Source organism: Prunus avium, chromosome 1, assembly GCF_965620075.1.
Source record: "Prunus avium chromosome 1, drPruAviu1.hap1.1, whole genome shotgun sequence".
Lineage (NCBI taxonomy): Eukaryota > Viridiplantae > Streptophyta > Magnoliopsida > Rosales > Rosaceae > Prunus > Prunus avium.
Window position 1 is genome coordinate 11,167,368 of NC_142284.1, and position 14,004 is coordinate 11,181,371.

The following is a 14,004-nucleotide window of genomic DNA, read 5'->3' on the forward strand; positions in this document are numbered from 1 at the left end:
AAGAAGAGATTCAGGAGCCGTATAGCATAGAGAAACTACCCTACTGCAAATCTGCCTAAACCGTGAACTAGTCAAGAACACTGTTGCAGAATTCCAGTTTCTTTCCAGAGCAAGAGATCAAACTAGTAAAAAAAACCCCTTGCGCGACCAAATTTTGCCCGACGAAACACAATTCGTCGCTCAAAGTGACTTTGCGCGACGAAAATTAAACTTCGTCGCTCAAAGTCTTACGCGACTAAATTTTGCGCAACGAAACACAAATCGTCGCACAAAGTCACTTTGCGCGACGACAAAACATCGTCGCTCAAAATAACTTTGCGCGATGAAACAATAAAATTTGGTGCACAAAGTCTTACGCGACGAAGTGTGATTCGTCTCGTAAAGTCTTTACAAAAATAAAGAAAATAAAAAATTATTTGTAAAAATCTTTGCATGACTTTGCGCGACGAAGTGTGTTTCGTCTCGCAAAGTCTTTACAAAAATAAATAAAATAATTTTTTTATAAAAATCTTTGCATGACTTTGCGCGACGAATTTCTAAACTTCGTCTCGCAAAGTCTTTACAAAAATAAAAATAAATAAAAATAAAAAATTATTTTGTTAGAAAAATATAATATTTTTAATGTATTATATTTTATATTGACGATCAAATTGGTTTATTGTATTCATATAGGGTCAAGGAGTGTAGCTATAAAAAATCATCAAAATCGAAATTGAAATAACCGTTAAATCGTGATTTTTCGTTTATAACCGTCGAAAAGTTATCCTATTACTTGATCTCTGAATGTTTATTTTTTCCGATTTTTGGCGTATATGATCTTGAAGTATAAACAAACAAGTTTGACGGTGGATCTTTGAAACTAGTTTCGTAGAATGCGTATGCCATCAAAACAATATATTCACTAACAATTAAGAGTTTATTTATACTTTCATTAAATACAACATAAGATTTTGTGGTATCCACTAGTGTAAATATTTTAAATTGAAGATCAAATTGAGTCATTATATTCATATAGGTTCAAGGAGTGTAGCTGTAAAAAATCATCAAAATCGGAGTTAAAATAACCGTTAAATCGTGATTTTTGTTTATAACCATCGAAAAGTTTTGTCCCATTATGTGATCTCTGAATGTTTATTTTTTCCGATTTTTAGGGTATACGATCTCAAAATATAAACAAACAAGTTTGACGGTTTGATCGTTGAAACTAGTTTCATAGAATACATATGCCATCAAAACAATATATTCACTAACAATTAAGAGTTTATTTATACTTTCATTAAATATAACATAAGATTTTGTGGTATCCACTAGTGTAAATATTTTAAATTGATGATCGAATGCAGTCATTGTATTCATATAGGGTCAAGGAGTGTAGTTGTAAAAATCATCAAAATCAGAGTTGAAATAACCGTTAAATCTTGATTTTTCTTTTATAACCGTCGAAATGTTTTGTCCCATTACTTGATCTCTTAATGTTTATTTTTTCCGAATTTTGGCGTATATGATCTTGAAGTATAAACAAACAAGTTTGACGGTTGGATCATTGAGTAGCTTTAAATTTGTTTTTTTTGTACGTATAACACTTAAGAAATTGAATAGTATATATATTTATTAGTAGCTTTAAATTTTTTTTAATACTTTGCACGACTAATATAATAATTCATCGCGCAAAGTATACTCTAAAAATTTGGGCGGGTACCAAAAATGCGAATTTATTTTAAAAAAAATTTTACGACTTTGCGCGACTAATATATCGTAGTTCGTCGCGCAAAGTATACTCTAAAAATTTGGCGAGTACCAAAAATGGGAATTTTAAATTAAAACAAAAATTACGACTTTGCGGAACGAATATATAGTTCGTCGCACAAAGTTTTGAGGGACTAATATATAGTCGTTCGTCGCGCAAAGTATACCCGAAAAATTTGGGCAGGTGCCAAAAATGCGAATTTTTTTTATAAAAAAATTACGACTTTGCGGGACGAATATATAGTTCGTCGCGCAAAGCTTTGTGGGACCAATATATAATCATTCGTCGCGCAAAGTATACCCGAAAAATTTGGGCAGTACCAAAAATGCGAAATTTTTTTTCGAACTTTGCGCGACCAATATATAGTAGTTCGTCGCGCAAAGTATACTCTAAAAATTTGGCGGGTACCAAAAATGGGAATTTGAAAAAAAAAAAATTACGACTTTGCGGGACCAATATTTAGTCATTCGTCGCGCAAAGTATACCCGAAAAATTTGGGCGCGCACCAAAAATGGGAATTTTTTTTTAAAATTTTTTTCAAGACTTTGCGCGACCAATATATTGTTTCGTCGCGCAAAGTGATACGGTTTTTAAAACCAAAATAACACCTCCACCATTTTCTAAATGTCTTCTACTCTTACCTCTCCTCTCTCTTTCCTTCTCCCCAAATCCTACCCTTTCTCTCACACTCACTCCTCTCACTTAATCTCTCATCTCTCTCTTCACTATCTCTCACTCTCACTCACTCTTTCATCTCTCTCTCTCACTATCTTCTCTATTCTCTCACACTCACTTCTCCCTCTCATTCTCACTCACTCAAAATCTTGCCAAAAGGTATGTTCTCTCCAATTTTTTTTCATTAATATGTGTTTTCGGAGTTAGTTTTGAGTTTATGCCAATTTTTTGTTATTTTGTTGTTATTTGACAATATTTGTTTTTTTTGTAGGGAATCGTCGAGACTTTGACGGCTAAAGTTGAGGATTTGGACGCTATCGAAACATATCCTCCGCCACTACCACCACAATAGGCTTGTAGATTTTATTATTGTACTTTGTTAATTTATGTGTACATTTTGAATATTATATATATTGGATCATTTCACCACTATTTTTCATATGTAATTTTATTTTGAATATGTCAATTTAAATTAAAGTAATTAAAAAAAATAAAATCATACAATTAAATTAAATTTAAAAAGTAAAAAATTGAAAAATTAATATAATGAAATTGATATAAGAGAAATAATAAAACAAAATGTCAAAAACCTTGGGCGACAAAATATTTCGTCACGCAAACTATTAAACTAGTTTATTTTAATTAAAAAATTTTAAAAAAATTTATAAAAAAAAAATTGAATATTTCGTCGCGCAAAGATTTGCGTGACATTAGGATTCGTCTTGCAAAGTGTATTTGTGCGACATTAACTTTCGTCGCGCAAATATTCGTCGCGCAAAGTAATTAATATTCGTCGCACAAAGTGTATTTGTGCGACGTTAACTTTCGTCGCGCAAATATTCGTCGCGCAAAGTAATTCTTATTCGTCGCGCAAAGTAATTAATATTCGTCGCGCAAAGTAGTTACAATTCGTCGCGCAAAGTAGTTACAATTCGTCGCGCAAAGTACCTTTGAGCGACGTTAATATTCGTCGCGCAAAGTAACTTTGCGCGACAAAAAATAATTTTCGTCGCGCAAAACCTTTCTTTACGATCTTTGCACGACAGAACTTGCGCGACCAAAACTTTGCGCGACGAAATTGTACTTTGCACAACAAAATTATTTCGTCGCGCAAAGTGTTTTTTGTAGTAGTAAAGCAGCTAAACGTCCAGCTTCACCTAATGATAATAGTAGTATAGCTCCATAGAATACAAGACCAGTGGCGGACGCAGGATTGTGTCGCCATGGGGTCATAGTGTAAAGCCTCAAAATTTTGTCAAGAAGAAAATAACACTAAAAAATACAAGTTATAACTGTCCACTAGAACTAGAACTACCATAGGCACTTGCACTAGAACTACCCAGATTAGACTCACTATCCATAGGCATTTTTCTCTTAAAAAATCATTCCATGATAATTTTTTCTACACATAAATTAATTAAATCCATCAATTATAAACTCACACAACAACATTAATATATTGAATCAATTAATTAAATATATTAGAGAGGGAAATCATAAAGACTAATCTATATTGAATTAGTTAATTAATATATTGAATCAACAACATTAATTTTTTCTTGACATGGTTGGCGGCGGCGGCTGCAGCGGGGTGGAGGTTGGGGATTAGTTAGGTTTTTAGAGGAGAGGGAATTTTGAAGAAAAAAAAATTAGGTTTTGGGAAGAACTGATGCTACTGGGAGGAAGAAGAATCGGGTAGAGATGGGCTGGGGTTCTTTGTTTTTTGGGGGAAAAAAAAAACCTGGCTCAAAACGACATGGTTTTGAAGCCAGGTTTTAAAAAAAAATATTTAACATGCCTGGACCAGGCGTCGTTTTGGCCAGGCGGCTTTTAAAAAAAACAGAAGCATGCGCGCGCGCAAGGCAGGCGCTGCCTGCGCAAACTTCTTCTTCTTCCTCTGCTAGGCATTTCATCGAGCACTTGGTGTGCGCCATGGGGTCACACACCATTCCTTCCCCAATGCAATTCCCAGCTGCCATGGGGTCAACTGACCCCATTTGTCCCTCTGTGCGTCCGCCCGCTAACCACATAGCTAGCATTTCTCTTACAAAACGTTTCTTCACCTTCAGTATTTTTATCAGCGTCCAGAAATTCCCTCCCTGCTAGAGAAAGGCTTCCTGTGACTTGGCAAGGCTCCCCTCTTTCTTCTACTGTATGCATGCATACTAGTCTCTTGTTCAAAAACTGTACTATCGATGAAATAGCAGGGGAAGCCAAACCAGAATGCTAGATAAGAAACTCCCATCCAATCACCAATATCCGCACCCGAGTTATTTTTAAAAGGAAAAGAGGTAGGATTGCACCCAAAAACCATGGAAGATGCCACAAAGCTTCTCCACAGGATTCCAATTCTTGTTCATCTGTGCATTGTATTGGTTTCTGCTGGCTTAAAAATTACTTGTCAAGAAATTCATTCAAAGCAGCTGAACGTCCAGCTTCGCCTAATGCTAACAGTACCACAGCTCCATGGAATACCAAAACTGCTGTATCCGCGCTCATATACGCAGCAGAAAGCCATAATAGAAGCTGACCCTGCAAGGCAGGGATCAACAGCATATATGTGAAGGTTTTAGATTTGTCTTTTTTCTTCCAAAAACTACGTCGTCAGCGAATTAAACTTACTGCTAATTTTTTAGACAAGAACACTTTTGGCTCATAAAGAGATACTTACAAGAAGATATGCAGCATTTGTAGTGGCAATTATTGAAAACTATCACTGTACATGTGTGAAATATGAGCAAGGACAATCACCATGATATCTGTCACCCCTTCTTTCACATTTGTAACTACGACAGCTATTTCAGAATGTGAATCCTTCCAGATATCCATGAGGTACGTAATCAAGATAGACACTATCGCATGGTTTACGAAACTATGACTGAAAACCAAACCTATGTTCATTGAGTTGCCCCCCACAGAGAAACAAAAAAGAAAATAATCACAAGTTAGTTTCAATCACCATATCTGCTACAGTAAAGTGTATCCCTTCTCTGACATAAACTCAGAATTAAAAAGAAAAAAAATTTAGTGCGTGTATAAGTTATAACAAAGATTAAATACCCTGAATGAATATTGTAGCCTTGGAAAAACAGAGGTATTTTTGAACCATTTGCCAGCTGAATCAATGAAATCCACACGATGAAGTGGAGGATGTCGCAAGAGTCCCGCATAATATTGAGCGAAGCTGGAATGATAATGTTCAATCCATCTCAAAAGAAAAAAAAGTAAAAAATGGAAAATCTTGAATCGGTAGATGTAAAGGAAGTGAGGGAGACTGGTTTTGCAAGCAAAACCTGCAATCACCCGCCAGGGACGGATCCAGAAATCTGCTCTCCGGGGGTCAACATATATAAGCTCACAATTTTTTACATATAGAAGACCCGTAGAAATGAATGAAAATGCAATAACAGTTACATACATGTAAAAAAAAAAAATTATGAGGAACATGTTTGTTAGATTGTCATATGCATATTTCGGAAATTAAAAAAAACCTGTCCAAAAGGCCATGATAATAAAATAAAATAAAAGTTAAGTGACCTGGTCCTAGACGGTGTCGTTTTGAGATGAAACTATAGCAAAGAGGAGGAAATGAAACACAGCAGACCAAAGGGAATTTGAGATGAAAAAAGGAACGAAGCAGCAACGAAAAAGTGGGACCAGAAGCAGCAACGAAGGAACAAAAGGGCATAAAGAAAAAATAAAAAAGGAACTGGGAGACATCATGCATGCGCGTGTCTTCAGCTGTGGGAATAAAAAAGAAGAAAAGTTTTTGATTGGACCAGCAGACAAAGAACCATATAATATATAACATAGATATAGGCTTTAAAATACATAATATATATAGGACAACGTCGTTTTGACTTTGAGGGAAAAAAGAAAAAAGGAAGCGCAAGCAGCGCTGCATGCTGGAGGATGCTGTGCGATGGGGAGGAGCAGCGCTGCGTGCTCTTTGGGGACTTTCGTCGAGTAGTTTGCAGGGGTCAATTTTCTCCCCTCTAATGGCAGATCCCAGAGTTGCAGGGGTCACTTGACCACCTTTGCTCCTCTGTGGATCCGTCCCTGTCACCCGCTAACAAAATGACTTATATATTTGGAAATGATGTTGTCTTCACTACTAGAAATTAGATATGAAAAAAAACTTTAAATTCTGGAAGATGAAGCACACGTACCTCCTACAAGAAGCAAACGTACTTGAAATCTTGCAAGTATATATATGGCACTGATGACTCTCCACTGGGGAGTACGCGTACGTAACAATGAGTGTGAAGATGTGAACTCAGAACAGCATATATACTATGCCATGAAATTTACTACTGGTATATGGTATGTAACCACAAAAAGAATTACTACTTGCACGTTGTTGTGAATTAGAATGACTAACTCACTGCCCTTAAAGATCTTGTTGTTGATGGACTTTAGACAAAGAACTCAATGATGGATGAGTCTTACACACACACACAGAAATTAACCAAGCACAAATGACACAAGTGTTTATAGAGGTTCAGCAAATTGCCTACATCCTCTTTGGTGATCACCTTGAGAAATTTCACTAATGAAGATAGGTTACAACTTTGGTTTACAAAGGAAACCCCCTTAGAACACTACCCTCACAATCTGTTTCTCTCACACCCTTGCTCAACACCTTGATACACTTAGAGAACTCTCTTGCTCTCCCCTTGGTTTTTCTGAACAAAGCTCTCTACAGAAAAACTCACTTTTGTTTCCAGCTTTTGCCACTACATATGTTCAACATGCTTTCTCCCTTGTGTTATCTTACTTCATCCCATTACCTACACAGGCCAATGGACAAGAGATAGGATATCTGATTGTCCTCCACGTTCTTTCCTTTTAGTCACCACTTAGACTAAGGGTCAGATCAGGTAGGTAATACAATCCCACTTAGCCACCTCCATTAAACCAGAAAATGGAGAGGAGATTAATCAAAATAGGATAACCAATTAGCTATGAGTGCTCTCCCAACTATCCAGCAGGTAGTCAACCCTCTTTTACCTCAGAAGTGATCCATTAAGCACCTGCAAACTTGTGGAAAGCGATAGCCATTGAAAAGACAGTTGAAAATACATAAGCAAAACATCACAGCACGACTGGAGCGACCGGTCGTCAGGAATGGGCGACCGGTCGCCAGAAGTTTTCCCTCCAGACTTTGAATCTGCTTCTAAGCGACCGGTCGCAAATGTCAAGCGACCGGTCTCTCGTGTCCTGCGACCGGTCGCAAAGAACTAGCGACCGGTCGCTCGTCGATTACTTACGAGACTTCGAATCTGCTTCAAAACGACCGGTCGCAAATGTCCAGCGACCGGTCGCTTTTAGGCAGATTCAAAATCATCCTTTGAGCGCCAAAAACTTTGTATCCTTTTAGGTGAGCCATTTTTTTCCAACAATCTCCACCATGGCGAGCCTAATACTCCTTGTGGACATCATTGCCTTCCAGGACATCTGTAATGTCTTGAGAATCGCCCTGATAACTCTCAAGAACTCCACCTCAATCTTTAGCATGTAACAAGATTGAGCAAGCTCAAACAATGCTTGAACTTTGCTGCTGTGACTGACTTTGTTAGGCAATCTGAAGCGTTCTCATTTGTATGAACCTTCATTATTGTGATGTCTCCATCATTCACCCAATCCCTTATCCGGTGGTATCTCACATCAATGTGTTTGGACCTCCCATGGAACACTTGATTCTTCACTAAGCAAATAGCACTTTGACTGTCACTTAGAATCACCACCAAGTCTTGAGCTATCCCGAATTCCTTTGCCAATCTCTTCAGCCATACCGCTTCTTTTGAAGCTTCCGTTAACGCCATATACTCCGCTTCCGTAGTAGACAAGGCACTAACCGATTGTAACACTGCTCTCCAACTAATCGGTCCTCCACCACATGTGAAGACATATCCTGTGGTGGATCTCCTCTTGTCTAAATCTCCTGCATAATCAGAATCTATATACCCCGACACACATGCATTTCCTTGTTGTCTTTCAAACAATATCCCAAGCCTTTTGGTGCCCTTCAAGTACCTGAGAATCCATTTTGCTGCTGTCCAATGTTGCCTTCCAGGATTCGCCATATACCTTGACACCACACTAACGGCTTGGGCTAAGTCGGGGCGTGTGCACACCATTGCATACATGAGACACCCTACCAAGCTTGCATATGGAACTTTACTCATTTCTTCCTTCTCCACATTCGTAGAAGGACATTCTTTTGCACTTAACTTAAAATGCTCCGCCAAAGGAGTAGACACCGGTTTGCAATCCATCATATTAAACCTTTCAAGTACCTTGGAAATGTACTTGCTTTGTGACAGCCACAACTTGCCTTCCTTTCTGTCTCTCCTTATCTCCATTCCTAGGATCTTTTGTGCAGCACCAAGATCCTTCATGTCAAACTCCCTTCCAAGCAATGTCTTCAAATTCTGGATTTTTGACATGTCCTTACATGCAATTAGCATGTCATCAACATAAAGAAGCAAAAGGATGAAGTTACCATCCTTGAATGCATGAGAGTAAACACAACAATCAGATTCACATCTTCTATACCCAATCTTCATCATGTAAGAATCAAAGCACTTGTTCCACTGCCTTGGAGATTGCTTCAGTCCATACAAAGACTTCTTCAACCTGCAAACCAGATTTTCCTTCCCTGCTTCAATGAACCCTTGAGGTTGGCTCATGTAGATGTCTTCCTCCAATTCACCATGAAGGAAAGCAGTCTTCACATCCATTTGCTCCACCTCCATGTCCTCTTGTGCTACTATGGAGAGTAGTAGTCGTATAGAAGTATGTTTCACCACCGGAGAGAAGATTTCATCATAATCAACTCCCTCCTTTTGTAAGAATCCTTTTGCCACCAACCGAGCTTTGAATAAGGTGGCACCCTTCTCATGCATTTCTTCTTTCTTCCTAAACACCCATTTGCAGCCAATAACCTTGCGACCTTTGGGTTTAGGAACTAACTCCCAAACTGAGTTTTGGTGTAGAGATTCCATCTCTTGCATCATAGCTTCCATCCAACTTTCCCGTTCCTTGTTCTCAACAGCTTCTTGGAACGTGGTTGGTTCTTCTTCACTAGCATTTAGGGCATAGTGAACTGCATCCGTCTCCCATCCAAACCTTTGAGGTGGTTTGATGGTTCTCTTGGGCCTGGACCGAGCTATAGATGATGGCTCCACCTGTTCTTGAGCCTCTTCTTCTTCTTGAGTGTGTTGTTGATGCTGCCCAGCTTCTTCCTCTTCAATGTCAGACTCCACCTCCTCCTGAACGTCTTCAGTTGGCTGTTTCCGTGAAGTCTTTCTTGACACCTTCTTGAGTGGAACTTCAATGGTTGTTTCTTTCTCAACAACATCCTCCTTTGCTCTGAATTCTTGACTTTGTTCATAGGTATGGTCTTCTCATCAAACACAACATTTCTGCTGAGTATCTTCTTGTGGTTCACTGGATCCCACAGCTTGTAGCCCTTCACACCACTCTCAAATCCAATGAAAATACATTCAAGAGACTTTGGCTTCAACTTGGATCTTTCATCACTAGGAATAAGTGCATATGCACTGCACCCAAACACCTTAAGATTCGAATAATCGATTGACCTTTTAGACCATACCTCCTCTGCACACTTGAACTCAAGATTTCTTGACGGCGATCGGTTAACCAAATAGGCAGCGTGGTTAACCGTTTCTGCCCAAAAAGATTCGGGCAACCCTGCATGAATTCTCATACATCTCTCACGCTCCATGAGAGTTCGGTTCATCCTCTCCGCAGCTCCATTTTGTTGGGGTGTCTTCTTCACGGTAAAGTGCCTCTTAATGCCTTCACTTTTGCAAAACTCAAGGAACTTGCTGTCCTTATATTCACCACCATTGTCACTCTTTAGGATCTTGATCTTTCTTCCGGTTAGGTTCTCTACTTCCGCCTTCCACTCTTTGAATTTGGTGAAGACCTCAGATTTCTCCTTCATGAAGTAGACCCAAACCTTCCTGGAAAAATCATCCAAGAAAGTCACAAAATAGCGAGCTCCACCCTTCGATTTAACCGGTGATGGCCCCCATACATCCGTGTGAATATAATCTAGCACACCCGTACTTTCTTCCTCTTTGTTTCGCTGCTTGAAAGCTATTTTTGATTGCTTTCCCATGGTACAAAATCTGCAGAACTCAAGCTTGCAACTTTGAACACCTTTCAACAATTTTCTGTTGTGTAGTTCCTGCATGCCCCTCTCACTCATGTGCCCTAGCCTCAAATGCCAAAGCTGAGTTTCATCTTCCGAGTCCTTGCTTGTAGATACAGCTGCTCCACCTATGATTGTTGTACCACACAACCTATATAGACAATTAGGTTGAATCTCTCCCTTCATAATCACAAGTGAACCTTGTGAGACTATGAGTTTCCCTCCATTTGCTTTGAATGAATAACCATTCTTATCAAGAGTTCCAAGGGAAATGAGATTCTTACGCAACTTTGGAATGTGCCTTACCATTCCAAGCGTCCTAACAGCCCCATCATGCATCTTTACCTTGATTGTACCGGTTCCTTTGACTCTACACATTGAGCCATCCCCCATCATCACTTCACTGCTATCTTCTTTCTCATACGTGTCAAACCACTCCTTGTTTGAGCACATATGATATGAGCATCCGGAATCCAAAATCCAATCGGAAGAGGAACACCTTGAAGAATTAGCCAATGCATTTGTTTTAACATTGCTATTAACACACAAAAGCTCACCATCACTTTCCGTGACATCCTCAGCTGTGTTTGCTGCATTCTTCCCTTTGTTCTTCTTCTCCTTCCATATGGGGCAATTCTTTTTCCAATGCTCCTTTGACCCACACTCGAAACAACCATCTTTCGCCTTGGATTTGGACCTTCCTCTATTGCCTTTCTTGCCTTCACGCCTCTTTGAACGACCTCTCTCTCCGGTCTTTGCAACTAGACCTTCACCTTGAGAGTTTTCTCCCGAACGTTGAGTCATCCTATGGTGTGTCATGATGTCTTGCACCACAGGCTCAAAATCAAGAGTAACCTTTCCGAACATAAGAGTGGTTCGGAAGTGTTTATAGGACGAAGGTAAGGATGTCAACAACATGAGAGCCTTATCCTCCGGACTATAATTCACATCCATTCTCTGCAAGTCAGCAACACATCTATTGAAACTACTTAGATGTTCCATTAGATTTCCTCCCTCCTCCATCTTAAGATTCAGGAGTTCTTCCTTGAGGAAGAGTTTGTTGGACAACAATTTCCCTGCAAACATCTCTTCGAGCTTCTCCCATGTTTGCTTCGCTGTATCCTTTATCACGTTGATGAGCACCTCATCGGAGAGATAGTTTTCGATAGCTCCTCTGGCTAACTCGTCAAGAACTCCCCACTCATCATCCGTCATGCTTGCTGGCTTCTTCTCCTTGCCAACCAACACAACATGGAGTTGTTGTTGTGTAAGAGCTGACTTCATCCTTCGTTGCCAAAGAGTGAAGTTCTCCTTCCCTGTGAAAGGCTTTAACTCTACCTTCATGCTTGCTGCCTGTGGTGGCTTCAGATGCTGTGAACTGCTACCACTCTCAGCTTCCATGTCACTTGCCATCTTCAACACACTAGCACTCCAAGAGAAGAACTAGCTCCAGCTGCCAAACACAGCTCTGATACCACTTGTTGTGAATTAGAATGACTAACTCACTGCCCTTAAAGATCTTGTTGTTGATGGACTTTAGACAAAGAACTCAATGATGGATGAGTCTTACACACACACACAGAAATTAACCAAGCACAAATGACACAAGTGTTTATAGAGGTTCAGCAAATTGCCTACATCCTCTTTGGTGATCACCTTGAGAAATTTCACTAATGAAGATAGGTTACAACTTTGGTTTACAAAGGAAACCCCCTTAAAACACTACCCTCACAATCTGTTTCTCTCACACCCTTGCTCAACACCTTGATACACTTAGAGAACTCTCTTGCTCTCCCCTTGGTTTTTCTGAACAAAGCTCTCTACAGAAAAACTCACTTTTGTTTCCAGCTTTTGCCACTACATATGTTCAACATGCTTTCTCCCTTGTGTTATCTTACTTCATCCCATTACCTACACAGGCCAATGGACAAGAGATAGGATATCTGATTGTCCTCCACGTTCTTTCCTTTTAGTCACCACTTAGACTAAGGGTCAGATCAGGTAGGTAATACAATCCCACTTAGCCACCTCCATTAAACCAGAAAATGGAGAGGAGATTAATCAAAATAGGATAACCAATTAGCTATGAGTGCTCTCCCAACTATCCAGCAGGTAGTCAACCCTCTTTTACCTCAGAAGTGATCCATTAAGCACCTGCAAACTTGTGGAAAGCGATAGCCATTGAAAAGACAGTTGAAAATACGTAAGCAAAACATCACAGCACGACTGGAGCGACCGGTCGTCAGGAATGGGCGACCGGTCGCCAGAAGTTTTCCCTCCAGACTTTGAATCTGCTTCTAAGCGACCGGTCGCAAATGTCAAGCGACCGGTCTCTCGTGTCCTGCGACCGGTCGCAAAGAACTAGCGACCGGTCGCTCGTCGATTACTTACGAGACTTCGAATCTGCTTCAAAACGACCGGTCGCAAATGTCCAGCGACCGGTCGCTTTTAGGCAGATTCAAAATCATCCTTTGAGCGCCAAAAACTTTGTATCCTTTTAGGTGAGCCATTTTTTTCCAACACACGTCCCATTGTTAATTCCAATAACCATATGACTGGAAAAATATATTTCAGTAATCCTTTGGGGTGCGGTCAAAGTTTGAAAATGGCCATAATATCTATAAGATCTGATGAATCTCAGGATCCCTGTCATAATTTTAGTGATTATTATTATAAATATACCTCCTAGTGGTTGTCGTTAACGAAAATTGCAGTTTGCGCATCTCAAAGCACTTATTATATGTGAACGTACCCTTTTTTGAATGCCTCAATCCAAAAGTAAACGTCCTATCCTAAGTGTTGAAATTAATGCATATTTGTGCCAAAAAATATATAGAAAAATCTAGACGCTTGAAGAAAAGGTAAAGTCGGCTACTCATCAATCTCTAAGAAAGATGAAGTTTCCAAAGCAAGACACATATGGCTAAAGATAAATATCAATGGAGGAATTCTCTAGAGTAAGACTGCATTAACTAGATATTATATTAGAATAATATAGTTAAGTCTAGAAAGTTATATAAGCTAGTGGCTGTAAATGAAGAAGCTAAGTCGGTGGAACTTGGGCTATGTCGGTTAAGTCTCCTATATATAGGCTTGATGCCTATACAAAATTGTAATTAACGAAAGCTGAAATCTACAGCTGCCTAACTCCTCCCATTAGCCAACTCTAAAGCCTTGTGCCCTTCTTTATTTCAAAAAGTTTTCCTTTCTTAGTTAAGTTATTGTCCTAAACACTATCAACTATTTTCCAACCCTCTTCTCTCCTAAACTAACACTAAGAATAGAAAATGTTTGTCACATTTGGAACTTTCATGACTTGCCAACATAAGATGTTGAAGACTCAGAGGTTGAAGACATGTCTTTTAAGCACAGAAGAGAGACGTCAAAAATGTGCTTGTAT